Source organism: Erinaceus europaeus, chromosome 15 (genome assembly GCF_950295315.1).
Source record: "Erinaceus europaeus chromosome 15, mEriEur2.1, whole genome shotgun sequence".
NCBI classification, from domain to species: domain Eukaryota; kingdom Metazoa; phylum Chordata; class Mammalia; order Eulipotyphla; family Erinaceidae; genus Erinaceus; species Erinaceus europaeus.
In genome coordinates, this window is record NC_080176.1 from 74,069,880 (window position 1) to 74,093,879 (window position 24,000).

The following is a 24,000-nucleotide window of genomic DNA, read 5'->3' on the forward strand; positions in this document are numbered from 1 at the left end:
CTAATGTAGAGGAGTGGCCGCACTGAGGAGGAAAACACCACTACCCAAGCTTTTTCAGCCTCACTCAGCAGATAGCAACCGGTTCCTTTAATTTAAAAGCGGCACAGAGGACACATGCTCCCTTAGCTGATGGTCTTCACTGCTTCTCTAGTGGTAACTAGAATGTTCAGGGTCCATGGATCAGGAGTGAGCCTTAGGAATGTAACATGGTCACATTCTTTTTCAGATCTTTCCGTTTTGTCCTGTTCCCAGGGTTAAATTAAACACAATGTGTTTGGCATAGGGGGTGGGTAGGGTTCTTTCATGTTAATAAATATAACACCTTTGGGTTGAGTGCAGGGCTGGCTCTCTGTAGGGAGAGCACACAGGAGCCTGGATAAATAAGAGTATCTGCTCTGCTGCTAATGCATCGGCTCCCTCACATCCCTCGGTGTGTTAAGGAACACACACACCACACCTCTGTGGTCCCCAGCGGCTTTATACATGTATCTTTTTGTGTTCTGTAGGCTGACCACCTGCTGTATGTACAATCCGTGCTTGTTACATTAGCGTACCATCTCCCTTCTAGAATCTAAAGCTCCTCTATTACATCTTGTTTATTCAGTATCAATCCCCCACTGGAAAGAAGAAAAAAAGAAACCCTCCATGAACTGAACATGCCATGTTTCAATCTGGCTCCAGTGGCTTGCTCTCAGAGGAAAAAAAAAACAACAAAAAAACAAAACCATGTGTCTCTTTTCCACCAGGGCTTTCTCCCCTCCCCAGGGGGTGTCTTCCATTCTTTTGTGGCTCAGTTGAAGGCGAAAAGGGCTCCAAAACCACTAACTACACAGAAGGGAGTCCCTTCTTCCACCTCCAGGGAGGGCGAATTTCAGATTTCATTTCTCGGAAGATAGCGTTGCTCTCTTCTGCTGACTTTCCCTGCTACCATTCCGAGGAGAACCCAAAACACCACCTTGGCTTCAAGATCCTGGGGGCAGAGGAGGCTCACGGGCTTTTTTTTTTTTTTTTTTGCAACCACCATCTCTGGCGAGGCCTGGCTTCCTTCCACTCGAGTAAGTTGCGGCTTTGGGGCCACGGAAAGGACTGGGTGACAGCCTGAAAATGTCATTTGAAAAGAAAAAAAAAATAAGGATAGGAAAAAAAAAAATCAGGGAGATGCCTTCCTTCCCAGGCAGTCCCTCCGCAGCAGGCTCCCCGGGCCGAGGCTGCGCGCCGGCCACTCCGCACTGCGAGACCCGGCCGGGCGGCTGGGCTGCTGCGGCCGCCGCGCACTCGGCTCCCGCGGGCCTGGGCGGCCGCCGCCGGTAGCTGCAGGGCTACCCGAAGCCTCCCTTCCCCCACGGCCGCCCCCTCCCCCTCTGCCGCGATCCCTTTTGTTCGCTCGCCGCTCGGCCCGAGCCGCCGCCGCCGCCCCCGCCGCCCGGGCCCGCACCCCCAGCCGTAGGCCCCGGCGTGGCGGGTGACCCGCCGCCGCCGCCGCGCGGCCTAGAGCGCCGGGCCGGGAGGGCCGGGGAGGCGCGGGGCCCGGGCGCACGGCGGGGCGGTGGCGGCAGCGGTGGCGAGGCCGCTGCAGCGCACACGCACACTCGGACCCCGGCCGCGGGGATGCCGCCGCCACGCCCGTAGCATGGAAGCCGCCGCCGCCCCGCCGTGCCGACGACAGCCGCCGCCTCCCCAGCCGCCCCAACCGCTGCAGCCGCAGCCCGCGGCGCCGCGCTGAACAAAGGTCATCCGAGCTGCGGCCCAGGCGCCCGGGCGGGACCGCCGCCGCGAAGGCCACCCCCGGGCCGGGGTGGGTGTGCGCGCCCTGGGCGCGGGGGTCGGCGAGGGGCGCCGGGGGGGACGGGGCGCCGGGGCTGGGGGGCGCCTCGCGTGCTCGGCCCCGCGCTGGGGCCGAGCGCCTGGAATCCAGCTCAGGCCCCGGGGCCTGGCCACCTTGGCCTGGCCCAGCCAGGCCTCGGGGACAGCGGCCTTCGCGCCCCGCCAGTTTCCCCGGGGGGCGGGGGCCACCCCCAGAGCCAGGCGGGAGTGCTAGGCCCTACAGGTTCCGAGCTGGGGGGGCACGTGAGCGCAGGAGCCTCCCCTGCAGCGCACGGGCTGGGCGCTGGGGCTTTTTAAAAGGCCTCTGTGTGCCTCCCCAGCCCCCCAGGCCTCCTTCACTTGTCCCCCACCCCCCCCACTCCCGATTTCCCTCCCAGAGGTGAAGGGATTGGGACTTCTCCCCCCCACCCCCAGGTGCTTGAAAGAAGAGAAGGTTGGAGGAGGAGGAGGAGACTGGGGGGACCGCTGCTGGTGGTGACAGGGCTGGAGCGCGAGGAGAGGGCCGGGGGAGGGGGCTGGGTGGGGTGGGGGTGACAGGCGGCGTGGAGCCCGGTCAGCGCGCCAGCCCCGCGCAGCCCGGAGGAGGCCGAGGCCGGCTCCCGCCGCAGACACACACAGAGCCTGCTTTCCCGAGGGCTCTTTGTCAGCCACCAACACAAGCGAACACACTGACACACACGTTACACAAAGCCCTGAGCCAGGTTGTGGGAGGTAAGTGGGGGAAAGGAGCAGGAGGGGCTCCCCGCCGCGTGGGCGGTGGGCTGCGGGGTGGTGGGGAGGCTGGTGGAGGCTGGGCCCTAAGGGGCCCAGGGGTGCTGCCTCTCTCTGCCAGACTGGGTGCTGAGTCTGGTGGGCGGGCTGGGGGAGAGAGAGGGAGGGAGCAAAGGAAGGGGCTGGGTGGGTGAGACATAGACACACACACACATACAGGATGACCTTCCCCTCTTCACCCAGACCTAAAAGGGGCCAGCCACCCCAGCGAAGACCCCCCCCTGGGCTGATGATTTTCAGGGACTTGTTGGCAACTCAGCGAGGGTTGCCATAGCTTTTTTATGTAGGGTGACCAGAACCGGCTGGAACTGGTTTGAGGCAGATCAGCTCCTGAACACAATGCAGTTACTGAGCTACTACAGTGGGATAGCAGCTTCCTCCCTTCATGGCAGCCAAAAGCAGAGGAGCTAGCAGGAAGGTACCACCCCAACACAGTATGTGAATGCACTCTTAGACACCACACAGCACTGCAACGTGACTAATGGAGCCCTCACAGAGTCTGGGTAGAGAAGATGGAAAGACAAATGTGCAGGTTTGAGGTGACTTGTGCTGTTCCTGCCTTTTTCTTTTTTTCTTTTTTGCTTAAGGGATGGACAAGGAGCTGAGACTTATGACCCTTATTGAAGAAAAAAATAATAATGTGCCATGCAAGGGTGGGGACACTTTGGTTTGTACAGTCTGTGTTTTTGACAAAACAGGATCAAAATGAACTGATGGGTTTGTGATGGTAGTTTGTTCCTGGAAAATGCTACTTTGCATGCTTCTGGTTTGCTGTTCTTTTTCTCTTGCAGGCTATGTTCTCTTTCGTGCTTTTCCTTTTAGAAGCTACTAGAGGATGTTGGGGATACTTCTGACTGTTATGAAGGCCAAAAAGGTAACAATATTGTTCTAGGAAATGAACAGAAATGCATGCCATTAGTGCTCTAAGGCATACACGCCTTCTCCCTCCCTCTCTTTTTTCCTTGTAGGCCTGTTGACTGGGGCTGCCTTTAACCCTTTCCCATTGGCAGAGAATGCAACCGACTGGCAGTAACTGAACATTGGTCCTGAGTCTTTGCAAAAAGTCAAAGTTCACAAGGTGAGATCATGATATTTCGAGCATGAATTTCAATCTTTGACTTCTGTAGATCCACTCAGACACAGAATGACAGTGGAGTGGTGCCATGGAGAGAATGTTGGATTCAGGGTGGAGAACTGCTCCTAATGGTCTCCCAAGTTGTAATGGGATTAGAGTGACTTTCCGGCTGGTCTAGCTCTCTCCAGGCACAATCAGAAGGACTTCATTGAGTCGCCTGGCAGGCAGCAAGTTTAGAGAATAGTAGGCGGCTGGGCCTTGTGGAGAAGGCACTGTTTTTGCATAAGACCGAAGAGTACACACGCACCCCCTTCCTGGTGGCTAGAAAAATAGGGGAAAGACTTCACTAAATTGAGGCAGCCTGGCCACTTCTTTTTTTTAAGGGTCCAAGGAGTCTGAAGATAGATTGATTTGCCTTTTGTTCATCTCCTTTCCTTTACCTTTTGCTCTCTATGTTAACCCGGAAGGTTTCTCACTCGCAGTCAAGTGGTGGAATGGCTGTTATTGATTGTGGGGGCCGTTGACGGTGAGTTGGCCATGCAGTTATTTGTGGCATACATTTTAATGTGGAGTACTGAAGCCATGGCAGGAGGAAGCAGGGGCTACCTGGCTTCGTGGTGGGGAAAAGAGCTTGACAGAGAATGAAGGAGGAGGAAAAAAAAAAAAAGGTGAAATGCCTTAAAAGCCTGCATCGAGATCTGTCATTTTTTTTTTTCAAAAAAATTGTTATTTATTTATTGGATAGAGACAGCCAGAAATAAGAGAGGGGAGGGGGAGATAGAGTGGGAAAGAGGCAGACACCTGCAGCCCTGCTTCACGACTTGCAAAGCTTCCCCCCTGCAGGTGGGGGAGATCTGTCATTTTTAAGCACCCTCCCCAAAAGCAGAGGTTTCAGAGGAGCCCTGGAGAAGAAAGCTGTAATGAGTGTGGCCTAGAGAAGAACAAAGACAGTGAGGGCTTCTGGGGGAACACTTTGCCTTGGGGTGCCTTGTGAAAAGGGCCCCCACTGCTCCAGACAGGAAGCAGTGCCAGAATCTTGCTCCACAGGCTCTGCACAGCAGATAGAACTAGTTCCTGGAACTGCTGGCACCCATGGAAAACAGGACTGAAAATGAAATTCCCCTCTGTTTTGAAGAGGGTGATTTTGCTCCTCTGGGCAGGCAGCAGAATAGAATCTTTTCAGAAAGGCGGAGGATCTGCGAATTGGTGGAGTTGCTTGCTGCAGGAGAAGGTGTCAAGTACGCAAGGGCTTTTATTGTTAGACTTTTTTTTTTTTCCACAAGATCACCCAGCTTTTGATGCAACTGGCACAGGAAAACCAGCTCAGTGCCCTCTGTGAAGTGTTTTACTGGGAGACGTGCCCATCTTGGCCTGAGAAACCAGGCCCTTGCTGATAGGAAGGGACAGAATTCTGTAGGAATCTCTGTGCTCAGATGGGTGTTCAATTCCACATCGGCTCCTGGTACCAGGGAGGAGGTTCTGCATGGGAGCGAGGCAGAAATCTGCTGGCTAGGCAGCTTCCAGCCCCATTGCAGGATCCCTGCTCCTGCCTCGTCGTCGGTGCCAACGAAAACTCAGATGGCTAATATGATAAACCGTAATTAGCTTAATACAATAAGCTGTTGGAGACCTGGGTGCTTCACTTGGAGTCTTTGGTTTTGGTTGAACTTGGCCAACTCTGCCCATCATAGGGGCTATTTCTTGATCTTTTGCAACAAAAATCCCTTTGTGTGTGTGTGTGTGTGTGTGTGTGTGGTGTTGCATGTCACAGAATGTTCTGGTTTACTCTCTCTGTGGTTTTTAGCTTTGTTCCTCCCCCTTGGCACCCCCTTCCTCCCCAGCCTTTCCCCCCCTCAGGCTCCTGGAAAATAGCATTTGTTTTGCATTTAGGCCAGTCTTTTCCAGCTGTGGAGATCTGGAGAGCTGGCTCTGTAGGGCGGCCACCAGGAGCCTGAGGTTGGTCTCAGGTGACAAAAGCTCAGGCTGGGGTAAAACAATGTGGCAGGCCCAGGCCCAGCCTTCTGGCTGGGAGAATGTGAGTGTGCAGAAATGGCTCCTGTGCCTTGGCTTTCCAGAAAGAGCAGGGCTGGCTGGTGGAGGAGGGGCCTCCAGTCACACCCAGGTCTCAGGCCTGTGCCTTAGTCCCTTGGGGGCAGCCACACCTGGAGCCGCGGTGCATGGTGGGGAATCTGCCCGCAGCGGTTCCTTTCCTAGGATCCAGGCCGGTTGGGCCTCCCCGGGTTGGAGGAGGAATGTGTGGGTTTGGCGGGTGAGGGTGCACTGGAAAGAGAGTGTCATGGAGCGCTCAACCTTGGCTTGTTTTTGTCCTGTGCCGACTGGGATTCATTTTTTCCATAGCTGTCTGGGGAATTGTCAGCCTTGCAGAAGGACCCTGGGTCTTCCATTTCTTACAAAGGGCTTCCCCACCCCCACCCACCTTGACTCATTTTCTCTTTCTCTCTCTCTCTCTCTCTAGGAGGGCCTGGGGGAGGCAGTCCAAACAGACATGGAATTTTCTGTTTTTGCCTTTGATGATCTAGACTGGTAGGAATCACGGTCTCCCATCCCCCTGCCCCTTTGAGATGCTTTCTTGGGCTTTGCTGCGCAGTGCAGTCTGTCTGTCTGTATTCGGCTGCCTTTGGGGATGTGCTTTCCTCAAAGCCTTAAGAGGACTCCCTTCAGCTGGTCCCAGCTGAGGCAGAGAGAAGACTGAAAGGACCAGAGAAGGAAGGTTTGGGGGGCCTTTTCCATTTCCCTCCCACCCCTTCCCAGTCAGCACAGTGCTGTGGCCACAAACACAGCAGCCACAGAAAGCGCTGACCACGGTGTTCACTCTGTGAACATGGTGCATGGGGGGTGATCTGTAAGCAAGCAAGTTAAGTGCCCCCACTTTTCTTGAAGCCTCCTTCATGCATAATTCCACTGCTCCAGGACTGGTGTCCCCCCCCCCCCCCCCCCCCCGTCTTTATACTTAAGATGAGGTGGGAGAGAGAGAGAGAAGCAGCGAGTGAGGGATACCACAGCACTGCTCCACTATCCACGGGACTCCCCCTGGTGTTGTGGTCCCCACATGTGCTAGGTCTCAACCCGGGCCTACAGTATGGGAAGGTGAACGACCTACTGGGTTGTCTGTGCCCTGCCCCCCAAATTATCCCTCCTCCCCTCCCTCCCTCCCTTCCTTTCTTTCTCTTTCTGATTTTATTAGGTAGGACAGAGAAATTGAGAGAGAGGGAGATAGAGAGATGGAGAGAAAGACACCTGCAGACCTGCTTCAACTCTAGGGAAGTGTCTCCCCTTCCAGTGGAAACAGGGGATTGAACCCGGGCCCTTGAACTTGATAATATGTGTGCCTAACCAGGTGTGCCACCACCTGGATGGACCCTCACTTTTTTTTTTTTTTTTTTTTTTTTAAGGATTTCATTTAACAATGAGAGAGAGAGGAGGGGAGAGAGAAGGAGAATCAGAACCAGACATCATTGTGGCACATGCCCTGCCAGGGATCAAACCAGCTACCTCATGCTTGAGAGCTCAACAACCTATCCACCGCAGGTCCTTTTAAAAATGTGCAGGCAGCAAAGCTTACTCTGTGGAATCTGGTTGTACAGGCATAAAAAGGGTATAGCGTTGGCTGCCACCATTAGGTCTTGTAGTCGGTGCTTTCTCCCCACTCCCACTCCTGGTGGCCACTGATTTGGGCTGTTTCTACATGTTTGTCCTCTTGCTGAATGTCCTACGGATGGCCCCATCACTTGGCAGACTGTGCTTCTGGCTCACACATGGTTGTGTGTGTTGCTTTTAGGTGTAGCTTACTGCTGCTTATAGCCTTTCACCCACTGAGGGACATGAGGGCTGGTTCCAGTTTTCGGTGATTGGGAAATACAGTGACTGTAAACTTCTGTCTGCAGGTTTTTGTTAGAACCTAAGGTCCCCTTTATCTTTTGGTACAGAAGAACATATATTAAGTACATGGAAATGGGATGTTTTCAACTGAGAATAAATTCAGTTCACCAGTGCTCAGGCCAAAAACAATCTAGCTTTGTCGACTGCTGTTAAATTCCCCAAGAGTAGTGGCCCTTGGAGGTGGTGCAGAGGGTAAAGGGTTGGACTCTCAAACTTGAGGTCCCGAGTTCAAGCCCAACCTATCCCACTACCAAGAGTGACACCCTGGTTCTCTCTCCTCTTTGCTCTCACTAATAAATAAATAAATAAATCTTTGAAAAAAAAAAGACTTCCTGAGTAGGAGGCTCTTATCATGTTGAGACACAGGAAGGATGACTATGATAGTGGACTATTCACTGGTGGGAGAGATGTGCTATGAGGACCCCGAGCTCATCAGAACTAGACAAAAGGGGACCACCTCCTCCAAATGCAAGTGACAAAACATCCTTTCCTACAGCAGTTATTTGTAATCTCTTCAGAATTGCTTGGCAGTTTAATTCTTGTATGTGCCTTCAGGTTCAGGGAAACACCAGACAAGAACAGAATCTAGATTTTGGAAAGTGGGACCATGAATCTTTGTTGAGTTCTTAGTTGCATAAACAGATTATTATTAATTATCGTTTGTCTCATTTACTGACTGTCAGAACATTGGTGTTCTTTTCACATCTGAAGCGAATGTTCAACTTTTATATCTCTTAAAGAAATGGAGACCTTGCAGGAGCACTAAAATGGTGATTTTGAAAGCAGACTCTTTTGGGGGGCGGGGAGAGGAGGATAAGTTGTAGTGTTTAGGACTGGGAGAACAGACAGACTGAGGTTTTGGTGACTGATTAGGAGGGCGGCGGGTTCCACCCCAGAGTTCCACCCGGGATCATCTGGTCCATTCAGCAGAGCTGAGTGTTGACTAAGCACCAGGCACGCCTCCTGTTCTGGCAGCAAAAGGGAAAAGGAATCCAGAGAGCACAGTCTGGTGGGCAGCGGCCTGCGGGTGTTATGGTAGGAATGTGGAGGGTCACCCAGTGCTTAGTGTCACGGGGGGGGGGGGGCGCCCTGGAAGAGGTGGCTTGTGAGCCAAAGCCTGAGAGGCCAGGAGAGAGGGAGCCTGGGAGGCTAGGAGGGTGCCCGGGGGGTGAGGGGTGTGGGCAGCAAGAGAGGTGCAGATGGCAGAGTTGGGTGTGGCAGGCAGGGCTGGGGGGTGAGGGGAGGAGGCAGCCAGGGCACTTATGGGCAGTTCAAGTGTAGGGTCCTTGTGGGCCCTGAGGAAAGAAGGGTGGGATGGAGGCCATCCAGGCTGGAGGCTAGAGGCTGGAGACCAGAGGCAGGGTGGTCAGAGCAGCTGCAGTCATCTGAAGAGAGGAGGAGGGCTTTGTCTGGAATGTGGCAGTGGGGATATGGTGACTGGTCAGGTCCCTGCTGAGAGGAGGAGGAGCAGAGGGTGAGCCCGGGATGCCTTCCAGGTGACCATCTCAGTTACCTTGGGGGAGCGCCGTGGATGGCCTGAGAGGAAACTCCACACATGGTGGCCTGGTTGTGTGCTGTTTCTCTTCATTCTAGTCTCCTGATCTCTGTCTGAAATGCAAAATGAATGAGAAAGTTGGTCCCCAGGCAGTGCTAGCACTTGTGATTGAGGTCTCAACACCGTCTCCCCCTCCCCTATAGATAGTAGAGGCTGAGAGAAGTAATTTTTAGGCAGATTCAAAGAGGGCCTTTTGAGATAGCCCAGATACTCCTTGCTCTGTAACTCATAGCTGATGGTATTTAGAACCTGAAAGTGAAGGCTTGATGTGGTTCTGTTTTTAGTTAGATATTACGACTTCGCACAATTAGAGATTACAGGCATCTTGAAGGAGGCCTAGAGGTCTAGAGATGAGAGATAAAATCAGGGACTGTAGTTCCTGAATGTTCTCATTTTTCTTCTTTTTTCCTGAATGTTTTCTTTTCGGGCTTATACTTCTGCTTTCCAAAATCTGGGTCCTGGGTCTAGTAATGGGTATTGCTTTTGATATTTTTCTTCTGTAATGAATGAATTCTTTCCAGGGGTGCAGATAGTAAGAATTAGTTTATTGAAAAAGTTGGTCTCGAAAATTCAAAGCTGGGCTGAAGAACCTTTCAGGCCTGAAGTCCCAGGCTCAGTCCATACATAGCACCACCTTATAAGCCAGAGCTGAGTAGCACTTTTGTTAAAAAAAAAAGAAGAAGAAAGAAAGAAAGAAAGACAGCTCAAGCCCCTGTGGAAGCATTTGAACCATTTATAGTTATTGTCATATCTTATTAATTTTTTTTGGGGGGGAGGAGGACCCCAGTATGGGGGGTGGGGCTCTGTACACATGTGACTCCACTGTTCTAAGACTGCCTTTTTACTCAGAGAGACAGAGAAAATGGGTGAGATCATCGCCCTTGGGCGTGCACGGCAGCTGCTCTGTGGGCTGAGGGTATGGTGAGCTCTCTCTTTAGTCCTCCTTTTCTCTCCCCTTCTCTCTTAGTTTTTTTAAAGAGATTTATTTCTGGGAGAGGGAGTCAGAGAAGCAGAGTGTCACTCTGGCACCCCCGTCGCTGGGGATTGAGCTCCAGGGAACACGCTTTGAGTAGCCGGGCGCCGCGTGTTTTCCTTGGCTTCACACCTGTCGTCCCCTCTCCTGGAGCCAGCTGAGCCACCCAGCATGCTGACATTGCAGGGCCACGCCCTCTGGCATTACACGCCATACTGGGAGTTCAGACGGGGTCAGGACGGGGCTCTGAACACAGATGCCCAGCCCTGGCACAGGCTCCGTTCCCAGGCACACTGGGGTTGGCTAGAATCTCACTTTACTCCTGTTCCCACGTGCCAGCCTTACCCTTTGATAGCTATACTCTGGTGAGACAGAAGATAATTTTTTTAAATTTAAAATATTTATTTATTTATTTATTCCCTTTTATTGCCCTTGTTTTATTGTTGTAGTTATTATTGTTGTTATTGATGTCATCGTTGTTGGATAGGACAGAGAGAAATGGAGAGAGGAGGGGAAGACAGAGAGGGGGAGAGAAAGATAGACACCTGCAGACCTGCTTCACCGCTTGTGAAGTGACTCCCCTGCAGGTGGGGAGCCGGGGGTTTTGAACCGGGATCCTTTTGCCGGTCCTTGCGTTTTGCGCCACGTGCGCTTAACCTGCTGCGCTACCACCAGACTCCCAGAAGATAATTTTAATGCCGAGTTTATTGCCACCAGGGTTATTGCTGGGCCTTGGTGCCTGGACAATGAATCCACTACTTCTGGTGGCTATTTTATTTTATTTTATTTTACTATATTTATTTGATAAAGGCAGTCAGAAATCAAGAGAAAGGGGGAAGATAGAGAGGGAGACAAAGGGGGCTATGTGGTGCACCGGGTTAAGTGAACATAGTACGAAGTGCAAGGACCTGTGCAAGGATCCCGGTTCAAGCCTCTGGCTCCCCACTTGCAGAGGGTTGCTTCACAAGTGGCCATGTAGGCCTGTAGGTGTCTATCTTTCTCTCCCCTTTCTATCTTCCCCTCCCCTCTCTGTCCTATCCAATAAATAAAAAATGGAAAAAAAGAGAGTGGGGGAACGACAGAGAGATCACTCTGCAGCACAGCTTCATCACTCGTGAAGCTTTTCCCAAGACTGCACGTCAGGACCAGGGGCTTGAACCCTTCAACCAGATGCGCCATCATCCAGGCCAGGGAGGGGGAGTTAGGGAGAGAGATAGACTCCTGCAGCCCGTCATCACTGCTTGTGAAAACTTGCCCCATGGGGGTGAACACAAGCCTTTGTGGTAATGTGTGTGTCTACCCGATATGCTACCACACGGGTCACTTAACACTGAGTTTAGATGCAGGAGCTAAGCAAAGGGTGCTTGTTATAAGTCAAGGTCATGAAGACCTTTGGGGTTTAAGCCAGTGCTTCAAGTGACTGTGGGCCCAGGGGGAGAGCACAGCCTGGTAGAATACCGGCCTGTGTGTCTGATGCCTCAGAGGCTTCAAGTTAAATCCCTGGCACCACCTCACACCAGGGAGTGGGATAGTGCTGTGGTCACTCACTCACTCACTCACTCAGTCATTCACAGGAAGAGACTGTGGGGTTCAGTCTGGAAGGTGAGGGTGCAGACCTATTAGGCTGCCACTGTGACCCCCTCCCAGAGTACACCCCAGCCCACAGTCAGTGTGGAGAACTATAATCACCTGCTTCCCAAAGTCTTGTGAAGACCATCAACCTGGATCCCCGGGGGAAGGTCACAGAGGGGGTGGGAGGCGGGATAAGGAGACGTCGAAGCTCCGTAGAGGAGCTGTACAGTTCCGTATGAACCTCTTGGGCTGTGCAGGCCTTGGGTTGCTCTAGAAAGTGGGGGTGTGCTTTCGTCACGCCAGCTGTGCAGGCCCAATGAGGCCTCTGTTGCAAGATAACGTCTCATCTTCTTCGGAAAGGCTCTCCATCTCACAGAAATTCTACTTGGATTTTATTTTATTGTTTGGCATCCAGTTCTGTGAGGTTCCACTGTTGGTCTACTTAATTTTTTAAAATGTATTTATTTATTTTTAATTTTTAATGTTCCTGATCTTTTTAAAATATTTATTTATTCCCTTTTGTTGCCCTTTTTTATTGTTGTAGTTATTGTTGTTATTGATGTCGTCGTTGTTGGATAGGACAGAAAGAAATGGAGAGAGGAGGGGAAGACAGAGAGGGGGAGAGAAAGATAGACACCTGCAGACCTGCTTCACCGCTTGTGAATCGACTCCCCTGCAGGTGGGGAGCCAGGGGCTTGAACTGGGATCCTTATGCTGGTCCTTGAGCTTTGCACCACTTGTGCTTAACCTGCTGTGCTACCGCCCAACTCCCTAAAAATGCATTTATTACTGAGAGAGGTAAGAGGTGAGAGAACCAGTGCATTTCTCTGGTACATGTGCTGCTGGGGATTGAACGCAGGCCCTCATGGTTGAGAGTCCAAGGCTTTCTCCACTGTGCCACCTCCTGGAGCACTCTTACTATTATTTTTATTGTCTCCAGGTTTATTGCTGGCACTCAGTGCCTGCATGTTGAATCCACTCCTCCCAGTGGCCATTTTTCTTTTCTTTTTTTCTTTTTTTTTTTTTTTTTCTCTTCTCTCCCCTTTTTATTTGCTAGGTCAGGAGAAGTTAAAATGTGGAGGGTGGGGTGGTGGTGGGGGAGACCTGCAGTACTGCTCCCCAGTTTATTAAGCTTCCCCCCTGCAGATGGAGACTCAGGCCTTGAACCCAGGTCTTTGCTTGTGGTAATGTGTGCTCTCTTTCCAGTGTGTCACCACCTTGCTCTGTGGTTCCGTTTTTTAAACTTCAGAGAGAGGAACGAGAGAAAGAGTCGGGAGGGACACTTGAAAGAATGCGTACGCTTCAGTAACTCCAGCTGATGAGACCAGGGGGCACTGAACCTTCTGTTTTTGAGAACCGGAATGCTTTGAGATTTATTCATTAATTAGAGAGAGAGAGAAGCAGAGCACCATTCTGGCATATGCGATGCTGGGAATTGAACTGGGCGTACTGTGTTTGCAAGTTGGGCTCTCTAACCACCAGGTCACCTCCCCAGCTGCCTCCTTACCCTCTTTTGAACTGCTGGTGGACATCACTTGCATCCCTACCCCATTTCGAGTTCTCAAAGTGCCTCTGGTCTCATTGGCAGTGACCAACTCCCTCTGGTCCAGTCCCAGCTCTCCTCATGTTGTCAGTCACGTGACATTTTCCAGAGGTGTCATTGGAAGAGCTAAATCTGGTGGCCTCACCATTGACTGAGCGAGTGGAGGCAGTGTGAGTGAGCCGGAAGTGTGTGCAGGCTGCACTGAGTGAGCTATGGGCCCTGGAGCGGGGCATTGCCTCCTTAGAACGGGCTCTTGCACCTCAATGGAGATGCCCTTGTGGGCCGACTTGCTTCTTCCCATCAGTAGGACTGGTTTTCCCATGGCTGGTCTCGTCTTCCTTCTGTCCTTACAGTCCGGATGCAGAATGGTGTGTGCATGACGATACTGTCCCAGTGTGGGCTGGGCTAGCTCCCATTCACTAGGGGCAGGGAGCAACTTCCTCACAAAGAAATTGCACTCAGTTCCTGGGATTTTTTTTTTTTTTTTAAACATGGTTATCTGCCATGTTCACTGGGCTTCCAAGGGCAGCAGTGGGAGGATGAAAATGTAGAAGGGAAGATGGGGGCAGGGTAGATAGCGCTGTGCAAAGAGACTCATGCCTGAGGTCCCAGGTTCAATCTCCTTAATCACCATAAACCAGAGCTGATTAGTAGTGTGGTAAAAAGAAAAGGAAAAAAAAGGGGGGGGAATGGTGGGGCTGGGGTGATAGCATAATGGTTATATAAATACGTAGACTCTCATACCTAAGGCTCCAAGATGGTGTAGTGGATAAGGCTTTGGACTCTCAAGTTGGAGGTCCAGAGTTCAGTCCCTGGCATCATACTGGCCAGAGTGATGCTCTAGTTCCTGCTCCCCTCCTCTCTCTCACAGGTACTAATTAAATAAAGAAAACAAAGCGTCACTTTTAAGGCGTTTATAACTTCAGGAGGTGAAGGACAGAGTTCTGCTGGCCTAGCTCAGTCTTCCTGATGAGTTCCTTGAGTTATGTTAAGAAGGAATCCATTCTAGTTCTGGATGAAGATTGTTCTACAAGTAATGTCTATTTGTAAGTAGGAAATATTGGGCTGTTGGAAAAGTCATGACACATTTTTGTTTAGAAAAATAAGAAAGTTCATCATGACTTTTCCAGTTACCCAATATTTACCATTGTAAACACCTAGCTGTTTTAGAAGCACAAAAATAAAGATCCTCTTGTGCCTTAAAAATAAGGGGGGGCGGTAGCGCAGCAGGTTAAGCGCATATGGTGCAAAGGACTGGTGTAAGGATCCCCGTTCGAGCCCCCGGCTCCTTGCCTGCATGGAGGTCACTTCACAAGAGGTGAAGCAGGTCTGCAGGTGTCTATCTTTCTCTCCCCCTCTCTGTCTTCCCCTCCTCTCTCCATTTCTCTCTGTCTTACCTAATAACAACAATGGTAACAATAACGACAACAACAGAGGCAACAGAATGGGGGTAAAAAGCCCCCAGGAGCAGTGGATTCATCCAAGCCCCAGCAATAACCCTGGAGGAAAAAAAAAATAAGAAAGAAAGAAAGAGCAAGCAGGGGAGATACCATATTGGCTATGTATAGAGATTCTCTTGTCTGAGGCTCTGCACTGCTGTAAGCCTCACAGTGCTCTGTTAAAAAAAAGTAAGAGAAAGGAAAGACCAGAAAAGGAAAAACTCCTGAGTGGGGTTGAAAGAAAGACAAGAAATATAGTCTGACCTCAAAGAAAGCTGATCTAAGGAAGGAAATAGTGGGCAAGGTGGGCACTTGGCAAGAGACACTTGGGCAGAGGGCTCGGAGCAAAGCCTTTAGCAACTGGAAGCCCAGAGGCAAGAAGTGATGGAAAATGAATCCCAAGTGAGCCTCGCCAGCAGGTGCCTTGTACCAGAAAAGCAGTCAAGGAAACTATTGAGCCACTATTTTTTTTTTTTTTGGGCTGAGCCTGGACTTTAGATGTGGGGTTTCATCCTTTATGCCTACTTTTTGTGTTCATATAGAGACAGAGTTAGGGGGAAGACACCACAGCGCCGGAGCGTCCCCTGGTGTCAGAATGCTGTCCCAGCATGGTATCGGAACCTGGGCTTCTCTCATGGCAAGGCATGCGCCTTGCTATGTTCCTGGCCCTGAGTGAACCACTGTTGATTTTTAAAAAAATATTATTTATTTATTTCCTTTTGTTACCCTTGTTTTGTTGTTGTTGTTATCCATGTCGTCGTTCTTGGATAGGACAGAGAGAAATGGAGAGAGGAGGGGAAGACAGAGAGGGGGAGAGAAAGATAGACACCTGCAGACCTGCTTCACCGCTTGTGAAGCGACTCCCCTGCAGGTGGAGAGCCGGGGGCTCAAACTGAACTCAGGACCCCATGCTTGAGAGTCTAACGCTTTATCCACTGAGCCACCTCCTAGACCACCCACTGCTGATTTTGAGTAGGTGAAGCGTCTCCGACAATCTGTCTGGATTGTCTGAGGAGCCCGTGACTCCAAGGGAGGAACAAGCTCACACCAGAGCTCAGCTGCACCTCTGGACTCCTGACCGCCCTCAGCACAGTAACCGAGGCCTGTGTGTTCTTTGGAGAGTAGAAGTGGAACTATGTCTGACTTCTGTTTACTCAGAACTCATGAAAGACATTGTATCTGCTGTTAATATTTGTTCCACCTAATGCATTAGCAAGAACAGGTTGTCTCTGAGTGATAAAATAATGTGTTGGACCAGACTCGCCTGGTGGGAGGAAACTGGACATGTGGCTGGGAGAATGGTATTGAGTCTAGTGGAAGCACAGATGTGTATTTGAGGATCCTCATTGTGTGTGTGTGTGTGTGTGTGTGTGTATGTGTGTGTCTGTGTGTGTGTGTGTGTGTCTGTGTCTGTGTGGGTGCGTGTGCACGCCATTGGCAGAATGCATGAATGCATCTCAGGTTTATCAGGCTTTAAATTTTTAAATTTAATTGATTTTTTTTTTTTTACTTTATTGGATATATAGAGAGAATTCAAGAGGGAGAGAGAAAGACTGATTCACCATTCATGAGGCTTCCCCCTGCAGATGGGGACTTGGAACTTGAACCCTGGTCCTTACACATTGGTAACATGTGCTCAACCAGGTGCACCACCACCCAGCCCCTTATCTGGTCTTACTTTCGGAAAAGGGTAGCTTAGCACGTGAGTGACGGTAATTGAGTGTTTGTGGCTGCAGTACAGATAGATGAATCATGGGATTAAAAAAAACTTCTGTTCCTCTAATCCTCTCGTTTTAGGATATTGTTGACCCCTGGAGTTTCACATTTAGCGGTGGCTTCTCTGGTTACACAGTGCTCGAATTTCAGGTTGCAACGGATAGGGACACTTGTCCTGCATCTGTCCTACCCCTTGGGCCTCACAGGCTGTCTTCCTGGAGGAAGCTCTGGGCTGCAGGGTGCTTGGAGTTGTGGGAATTCTGGTGCCATATGTCTTATCGCCACTGTTTAGGAGGGAGCATCATGTGTGTCTTCGTTTCTTCTAGGGCTTTCTTCTTCTTTTTTAATCTTTATTGGCTAGAGATAGTCAGAAATTGAGAGAGGAGGGTAAGATAGAGAGACATCTGCAGCCCTGCTTCACCACTTGGGAAGCATTCTCCCATGCAGGTGGGGACCGGAGGCTCAAACCCGGGTCCTTGCGCACTGTAACGTGTTCTCGACCAGGTGTGCCACCACTCGCCCTTCTAGGGCTGTCTCTCTCTCTCTCTCTCCCTCCTCTCTCTCTCTGCCTCCAGGGTTATCGCTGGGGCTCAGTGCCTGCACCATGAATCCACTGCTCCTGGAGGCCATTTTTCCCATTGTGTTGCCCTTGTTGTCCTAGTTGTTGTTATTGTTGCTGCTCCTGTTGTTGTTGGATAGGACAGAAAGAAGTGGAGAGGAGAGGAAGACAGAGAGGGGGAGAGAATGATAGACACCTGCAGACCTGCTTCACCACTTGTGAAGCGACTCTCCTGCTTTGGGAGCTGGGGTCTTGAACCGGACTCCTTACACCGGTCCTTGCGCTTGGTGCCATGTGCGCTTAACCCACTGCGCTACCGCCCGGCCTCCGGGCTTTCTCTCTTTGCTGACCTTGCCTCGATGCCATATTAACTCAGATTAATAGGTACTTAACGATATTGCACAGACTGGAATGATTCCTTTCCAGAATTGCTTTGCCTAATCCTCACAGCAACTCTATCAGGTCCATCTTACTAGCTCTGTTTTATAAGTGACAAACTAGATACTTAAAGAGCTTCAAGCGCTTTGTTCAGAATCTTGTAACCTTGCAAGGCCAGGCAGTGGCATTCCTGGTTGAGTGCATATGTTACCCTGCCTGAGAACCCACGTTCAAGGCCCTACTCCCCACCTGAAGCGGGGAGGCTTCACAAGCAGCAAAGCAGTCCTGTGGGTGTCTCTCTTTCTCTCATCTTCCCCTTTCCCTCTCAATTTTTCTCTTATTTCTATTGAAAAGAAAAAAAAATCTTGCAACTTTGGGGCCAAGGTTATCGATAGAGCTACTGTACAGTGCACAGGCTTCCATACAAGGAGGTCTAAGGTTTGATCCCTGGTTTTGCCAGTAGCCAGAGCTGAGTGATGCTTGGGAGAAAACAAAAAAGATTTCTTGTGACTCCTTCCTTCCTTCCTTCCCCTTCCTTCCTTCCTTCCTTCTCTCTTCAGTTTTACTGAGATTTCTTTACAAAGGTACATGTTTTGGGGGTACAGTTTTTTTTTAACCACTTACTGCCATATAATGTTACCAAATCTTGGACCTTACTTTTTAAAAAAATATATACATATATTAAATATTTATTTATTTTCCCTTTTGTTGCCCCGTTTTTATTGTTGTAGATACTGTTGTTGTTGTTGTTATTATTGATGTCGTTGTTGTTAGGACAGAGAGAAATGGAGAGAGGAGGGGAAGACAGAGAGGGGGAGAGAAAGATAGACACCTGCAGACCTGCTTCACCGCTTATGAAGCGACTCCCCTGCAGGTGGGGAAACCGGGGGCTCGAACTGGGATCCTAACGCTGGTCCTTACGCTTTGAGCCACGTGCGTTTAACCTGCTGCACTACCGCCCGACTCCCAAAAAATATTAATGAGAGGGATGGAGGGGAGAGAGAGAGAACACCGGACATCACTCGGGTACATGTGCTGCCGGGCCTCAAACTCAGGACCTCATGCTTGGGAGTCTGATGTATCCACTGCGCCACCTCTGGGACCACACAACTTTTTGTTGTTGTTGTTGTCCCAGCTCCTCACCACTCTGGGCTGGCTGACATTTTCAGTTAGAGAGGCTGGGAGACTGTAGTACTAAAGTTCCTCCCCCCATGCTATCTGACTCCATGCGGTGTACTGGGGCCTTGAACCAGAGTCCCACACGTAGCAAGGCTGAAGGGTGCCACCTTACCATGTGAGCTATCTCGCAACCCCTAAATCTTTTTTTTTTAACATTTTTAAAATTACTTATTTTCCCTTTTGTTGCCCTTGTCTTTTTATTGTTGTTGTTGTTATTGATGTCGTCATTGTTGTTGTTAGATAGGACAGAGAGAAATGGAGAGAGGAGGGGAAGACAGAGAAGGAGAGAGAAAGATAGACACTTGCAGACCTGCTTCACTGCCTGGGAAGGGACTTCCCTGTAGGCGGGGAGCCGGGACTCGAACCGGGATCCTTACACTGGTCCTTGCACTTTGCACCACATGCGCTTAACCCGCTGCGCTACCACCCGACTCCCGCAACCCCTAAATCTTATAACAACAACAAAACAAAACAAAACAAACAAAAAAACAAGAAGACTTTATTTGTTTATTGATGGGTAAGAAAAGGAGAAAGCATGAGTCAGAGCGCCACTAATCTTGTGAATTTATTTGCTTACTTATTTTATTTCTTAAAAAGTTTTAAGTTTTCTTTTTTTGTTTTACCAGAGCATTGCTCAGCTCTGGTTTATGGTTGTGCAGGGGATTGAACCTGGGACTTTGGAGCCTCTGGCCTGAAGAGTGTCTTTGTATAACCACCAAGTTATCTACCCCGCCCAAGTTTTATTTATTTCTTAATATAAGGGAAAGGAGAGAGACAAAGAGATCCAGAACATAACTCTGGCATATGAAATTCCAAGAACCTTATGCTTTCAAATCCACAGCTCTAGCCACTGTGCTGCCTCCCTGGAGCCACTTTACTTAAATTAAAAATAAAAAGGGGGAGAGATTTATTTAATTAATTATTAATGAGAAAAGAGAGAGAGGAGGGAGAGAGAACCAGAGCGCCACTCTGGCCCATTCGATGCTGGGGATTGAATCTCCAGGGCCACAGATCTTGTGGAGTGAGGATGCTGTCCAACGTGTCTTCCTCCTGAGACTGTGCTTCTAACCACTGCGTAGTTCTGTGGTTTATAGGTGTCACTTATGTAGTTAGGCAGTGAGTGACAGGCTCAAATATCTTTGAGGCTCAGAGTCAGGGCTTCTGGGTCAGCCAGTATGCTGTTGTCGAGATGCGGGCTGTCTCTGCTGCCTTGGAACACGGGTGAATGTCTGCAGCCTTGCTTAGTCCCCTTTACCCTGTATCTGTAGAGGGCCAAGGCCATGTCTTAGTGGTTCTGCAAAAAAAAAAAAAAAAAAAAAAAAAGTTTTCTGCCTGAGTCTTCCAGATCCCAGGTTCAATTCCTGGCTACCACTGGTCACCAACTAAAAGCTAGAGCTGAGCAGAGCTCTGGTTTAGAGGAGCAGGTGGGGGGAGGAGAGAACAGACAGACAGACAGAGACATAGCCTATAGTACAGAAGCCTCCTTCCAGGGGGCCAGGCAGTAGTGCACTGGGTTAAGCGCACAGAGTGCAAAGTGAGTGCAGGTATCAGAGCAAGGATCCCAGCTCAAGCCTCCCCCCCACCCCCTGCAGGGGGGGTCACTTCACAGGCAGTGAGGCAGGTCTGCAGGTGCCTTTCTCCCTCCCTCCCTTTCTTTTCTTTCTTTCTTTTTTTTTTTTTTTTTTTTAAGATTTTATTTATTTATGAAAAAGATAGGAGGAGAGAGAAAGAACCAGACATCACTCTGGCACACGTGCTGCCGGGGATCGAACTCGGGACCTCATGCTTGAAAGTCCAAAGCTTCATCACTGTGCCACCTCCTGGACCACTCTCCCTCCCTTTCTATCTCCCCCTCTTCTCTCAATTTCTCTGTTTTATCCAACAACATCAATAACAACAACAATAATAATGGGGAAAAAATGGCCACCAAGAGCAGTGGATTTGTAGTGCAGGCACTGAGCCCCGGCAATAATCCTGGAGGGAAAAAAAAAAAAAGCTGCCTTCCAGTGCAGTAGGGGCTAGGCTCAGGTCTGGGCTTGTGTGTATTTATCAAATCCAGAGCCTTTTGATTCTACTTACAGAAACAGCCAAATAAGTGTTTTTCTACTATTTGCAATGCTATTAACTTTTTTGGCTGAGCCCTTTTTGAAGTCCCGTCCCACTTTTTTGTTTTCCTTTGTCTCCACCAGGGCTGTTGCTGGAGCTTGGTGCTGGCACTGTGAATCCACTGCTCCTGGTGGACATTCCTCTCTCCCCCTTTTTTTCTTTTCATTTTTAATAAATTTTTTATTTATAAAAAAGAAACATTGACAAAACCATAGGATAAGAGGGGTATAACTATGCACAATTCCCACCACCAGACCTCTGTATTCCCATCCCCTCCCCTGATAGCTTTCCTATTCTTTAACCCTCTGGGAGTATGGACCCCGGATCATTGTGGGATGCAGAAGGTGGAAGGTCTGGCTTCTGTAATTGCTTCCCGGCTGAACGTGGGTCTTGACGGGTCGATCCATACTCCCAGCCTGTCTCTCTCTTTCCCTACTGGGGAAAGGCTCTGGGGAATTGGAGCTCCAAGGCACATTGGTGGGGTTGTCTGAGGCTCCAAAGTCCCTGGTTCAATCCCCTGTACCACCATCAACCAGAGCTGATCAGTGCTCTGGTAAAAATAAAATAGAGACAGAGAGGGTTAGAGACACCGGAGGGGGAGATAGGGAGAGAGACACCTGTAGACCTACTTCACTGTTATTTATTTATTTTTTTCCATTTGCTAGGACAGAGAGAAATTGAGAGGGGAGGGAGACATAGAGGGAGAGAAAGATACATAGACACCCACAGGCCTGCTTCACCACTTATGAAGCAACCCCCCTGCAGGTGGGGAGCCGGGGCCTTGAACTGGAATCCTTGTGCGGGTCCTTGATCTTTGTACTGTGTCCTTAATGCGGTGCACCGCCGCCAGCTCCCCCTGCTTCACTGGTTTTGAAGTGTTGGCCCCTGCAGGTGAGGAGCAGCGGACTCTAACCCAGGTCCTGAGGCATGGTGATGTGTGCGATCAGTCAGGTGCGCCACTGCCCCCCCCCCCGGCCCCCTTTCATTGCTCTGTCCCTCTGTTGGGAGCTTCCTTCACTTGTGCTTTCTTCTCTGGGGTTGATTCAGTGCCCACATTAGCTCTAACGAGACAGACAAAGGGAGAGGAAGCATCTCCCAGCCGCTCCCTGGAACATGCTCCTCCCCAGCATCAGCTCATGGGGAAATAGCTCCTAAACCTGGCTTCATGTGCTTCTCCTTAGTTGTCTCACTCTGAGAGTGTCCAGCGTCAGGTAAGCTCGCTCCCATGCTGGGCCCTGCATACAGTTTGGCACATCCACTTGGGAAGTCAGCACGGCCCTCAGGAGCGCAGGGAAGCCTTGAGGAAAGAGGTCTGTGTGGGTTTAGCTTAGCATTTCTACGTCATCAAGCCCCTGCTCCCCCTTTCTGGCAGGAAGTTCAGTAACGGGGCATGCTCCTGATTCTCGGTTTGTTTCTTGTCTTTGATGAAACTCATGCAGCATGAAAGGGGCTTGTGAGAAATGGGGGGCCAGAAGGGTGCTCCCTCCAGTCTCCTCCCAGTGTCATACAGTGGAGGTGAAATGACACAACCAGTTCCTCTTGTCTTTTTCTGTTTTCTGCATATTCCAGGAAGGTGGCGTTTCAGTGAGTTTATTTTTATTTTATTTATTTTACAAATATTTGTTAACGAGAGGGGAGAGAGAGAGAGAACAAAGGAATCACTCTGGCATATGCAATGCCAGGGACTGAATCCGGACCTCTTACTCGAGAGTCCAATAATTTATTTACTACACTACCTCCCTGGTCACTATAAGTTTATTTTATTTATCTATTTATTTATTAAAAGATTTTATTAATTTATTAATGAGAAACATAGGAGGAGAGAGAAAGAGCCAGACATCACTCTGGTACATGTGCTGCCAAGGACTGAACTCAGGACCTCATGCTTGAGAGTCCGATGCTTTATCCAGTGCGCCACCTCCCGGACCACGCTATCTATTTATTTTTAAAAATATTTTATTTATTTGCTAATGAGAGGGATAGGAGAAAGAGAAAGAACCAGACATCACTCTGGTACATGTGCTGCTGGTAATTGAACTCAGGACCTCTTGCTTGAGAGGCCAGTGTTTTATCCATTGTGCCACCTCCCAGACCACAGTTTATTTAATTTTTTTAAAGTAGTTTTTAAAGTTTTTTTTGTTATCTTTATTGATTTATTGGATAGAGATAGCCAGAAATTAGAGGGAAGGGGGTGATAGAGAGGGAGAGGGATAGAGACATCTGCAGCCCTGCTTCACCACTTGTGAAGCTTCCCTCCTGCAGGCTGGGGGCCGGAGTCTTGAACCTGGGTCCTTATGCATTGTAGCATGTGTACTCAACCAGTTGTGCTACCACCTGGCCCCTGCATTCTGGGAATGGTAACTTTGGGGGGCACACTCCATCACACTTAATAGCTGAACACACTGCTTTTCATGATTTCAGTGCCCTCGTCATCCAGTCAGAGCTGCTTCGAGGTGAGCTGGTGGCGTGCTCATGGAGCCCAAGGACCGTTGTGATGCCCGTGCAGGGGCCCTATCTAGCCGCACCCTTCTGGGGGTGATGGGAGAGCAGAGGGGTGACTCCCCACGGTTCCCCTGGCACAAAGAAAGCTCTGTTGTGGGTGACCCTGGGGGCAGGCTCCTGGTGATTTTAGGGAGGTTGGGTTTGCTGGAAGGAGAACTGGTGCAGCTGTTTCCACCATTTGGAACTGAGTGGCTTTTTGTGGTGGGAATTGCCAGGAGAGCCCTCACCTCTTGTCTAAATATTAGTGGCTTTCGAAGGTCACTACCCCTGACTCAAAACCTAGTAGTGAGAACAAGTCTTGAAAACACTGAGCAGTGAACATCCTAGAAAGAAAGTTCCCCTATTGATGGAAGAAGCCCCAGGTGTCACACCCACAACCAGAAGGGGGGCTCAGCAGTAGAGCTCAGGACAGACATGCACGAGAACCCAAGTTCAATCCCCAGTTCAATCCCCAGCAGTGCTTGTTTCAGGGGGATGCTCTGGTTTTCTCTTCCTTCCTTCTTTTATTTATTTATTTATTTATTTATTTATTTATTTATTTATGTATTTATTCCCTCTTGTTGCCCTTGTTTTATTGTTGTAGTTGTTGTTATTGATGTCATCGTTGTTGGACAGGACAGAGAGAAATGGAGGAGAGGAAGACAGGAAAGGGAGAGAAAGACAGACACCTGCAGACCTGCTTCACTGCTTGTGAAGTGACTCCCCTGCAGGTGGGGAGCCAGGGGCTCGAACCAGGATCCTTACACTGGTCCTTGCGCTTTGCACCAGGTGCGCTTAACCCGCTGCGCTACCGCCTGACTCCCCTCTTCTTCCCTTCTTTCCTTCTTTCCTTCCTTGCTACCTTCTTTTCCTTCCTTCCTTCTTCCCTCCCTCCATTTATTTATTTATTTATTTATTTATTTATTTAT

General features: G+C 49.9%; 1 protein-coding gene across 8 annotated transcripts in view; it reads left to right on the forward strand.

Annotated features, from left to right (window-relative positions):
- The first annotated feature begins 857 nt into the window (after positions 1-857).
- ZNF532 (zinc finger protein 532) overlaps positions 858-24,000 on the forward strand; it is a 103,043-nt gene continuing 79,900 nt past the window's right edge. For 2 of the 8 annotated variants that reach the window (XM_060173946.1, XM_060173945.1), the window contains exons 1-3: positions 1,487-1,795; positions 3,387-3,469; positions 3,564-3,673. The gene's annotated coding sequence lies outside the window, so the exon portion shown is untranslated. Of the gene's footprint in view, positions 1,056-1,486; positions 1,796-1,827; positions 2,536-2,718; positions 3,135-3,386; positions 3,470-3,563; positions 3,674-24,000 lie in introns of those variants that run through there. The other 6 variants (XM_060173949.1, XR_009545089.1, XM_060173952.1 and 3 more) reach the window with 6 other exon arrangements.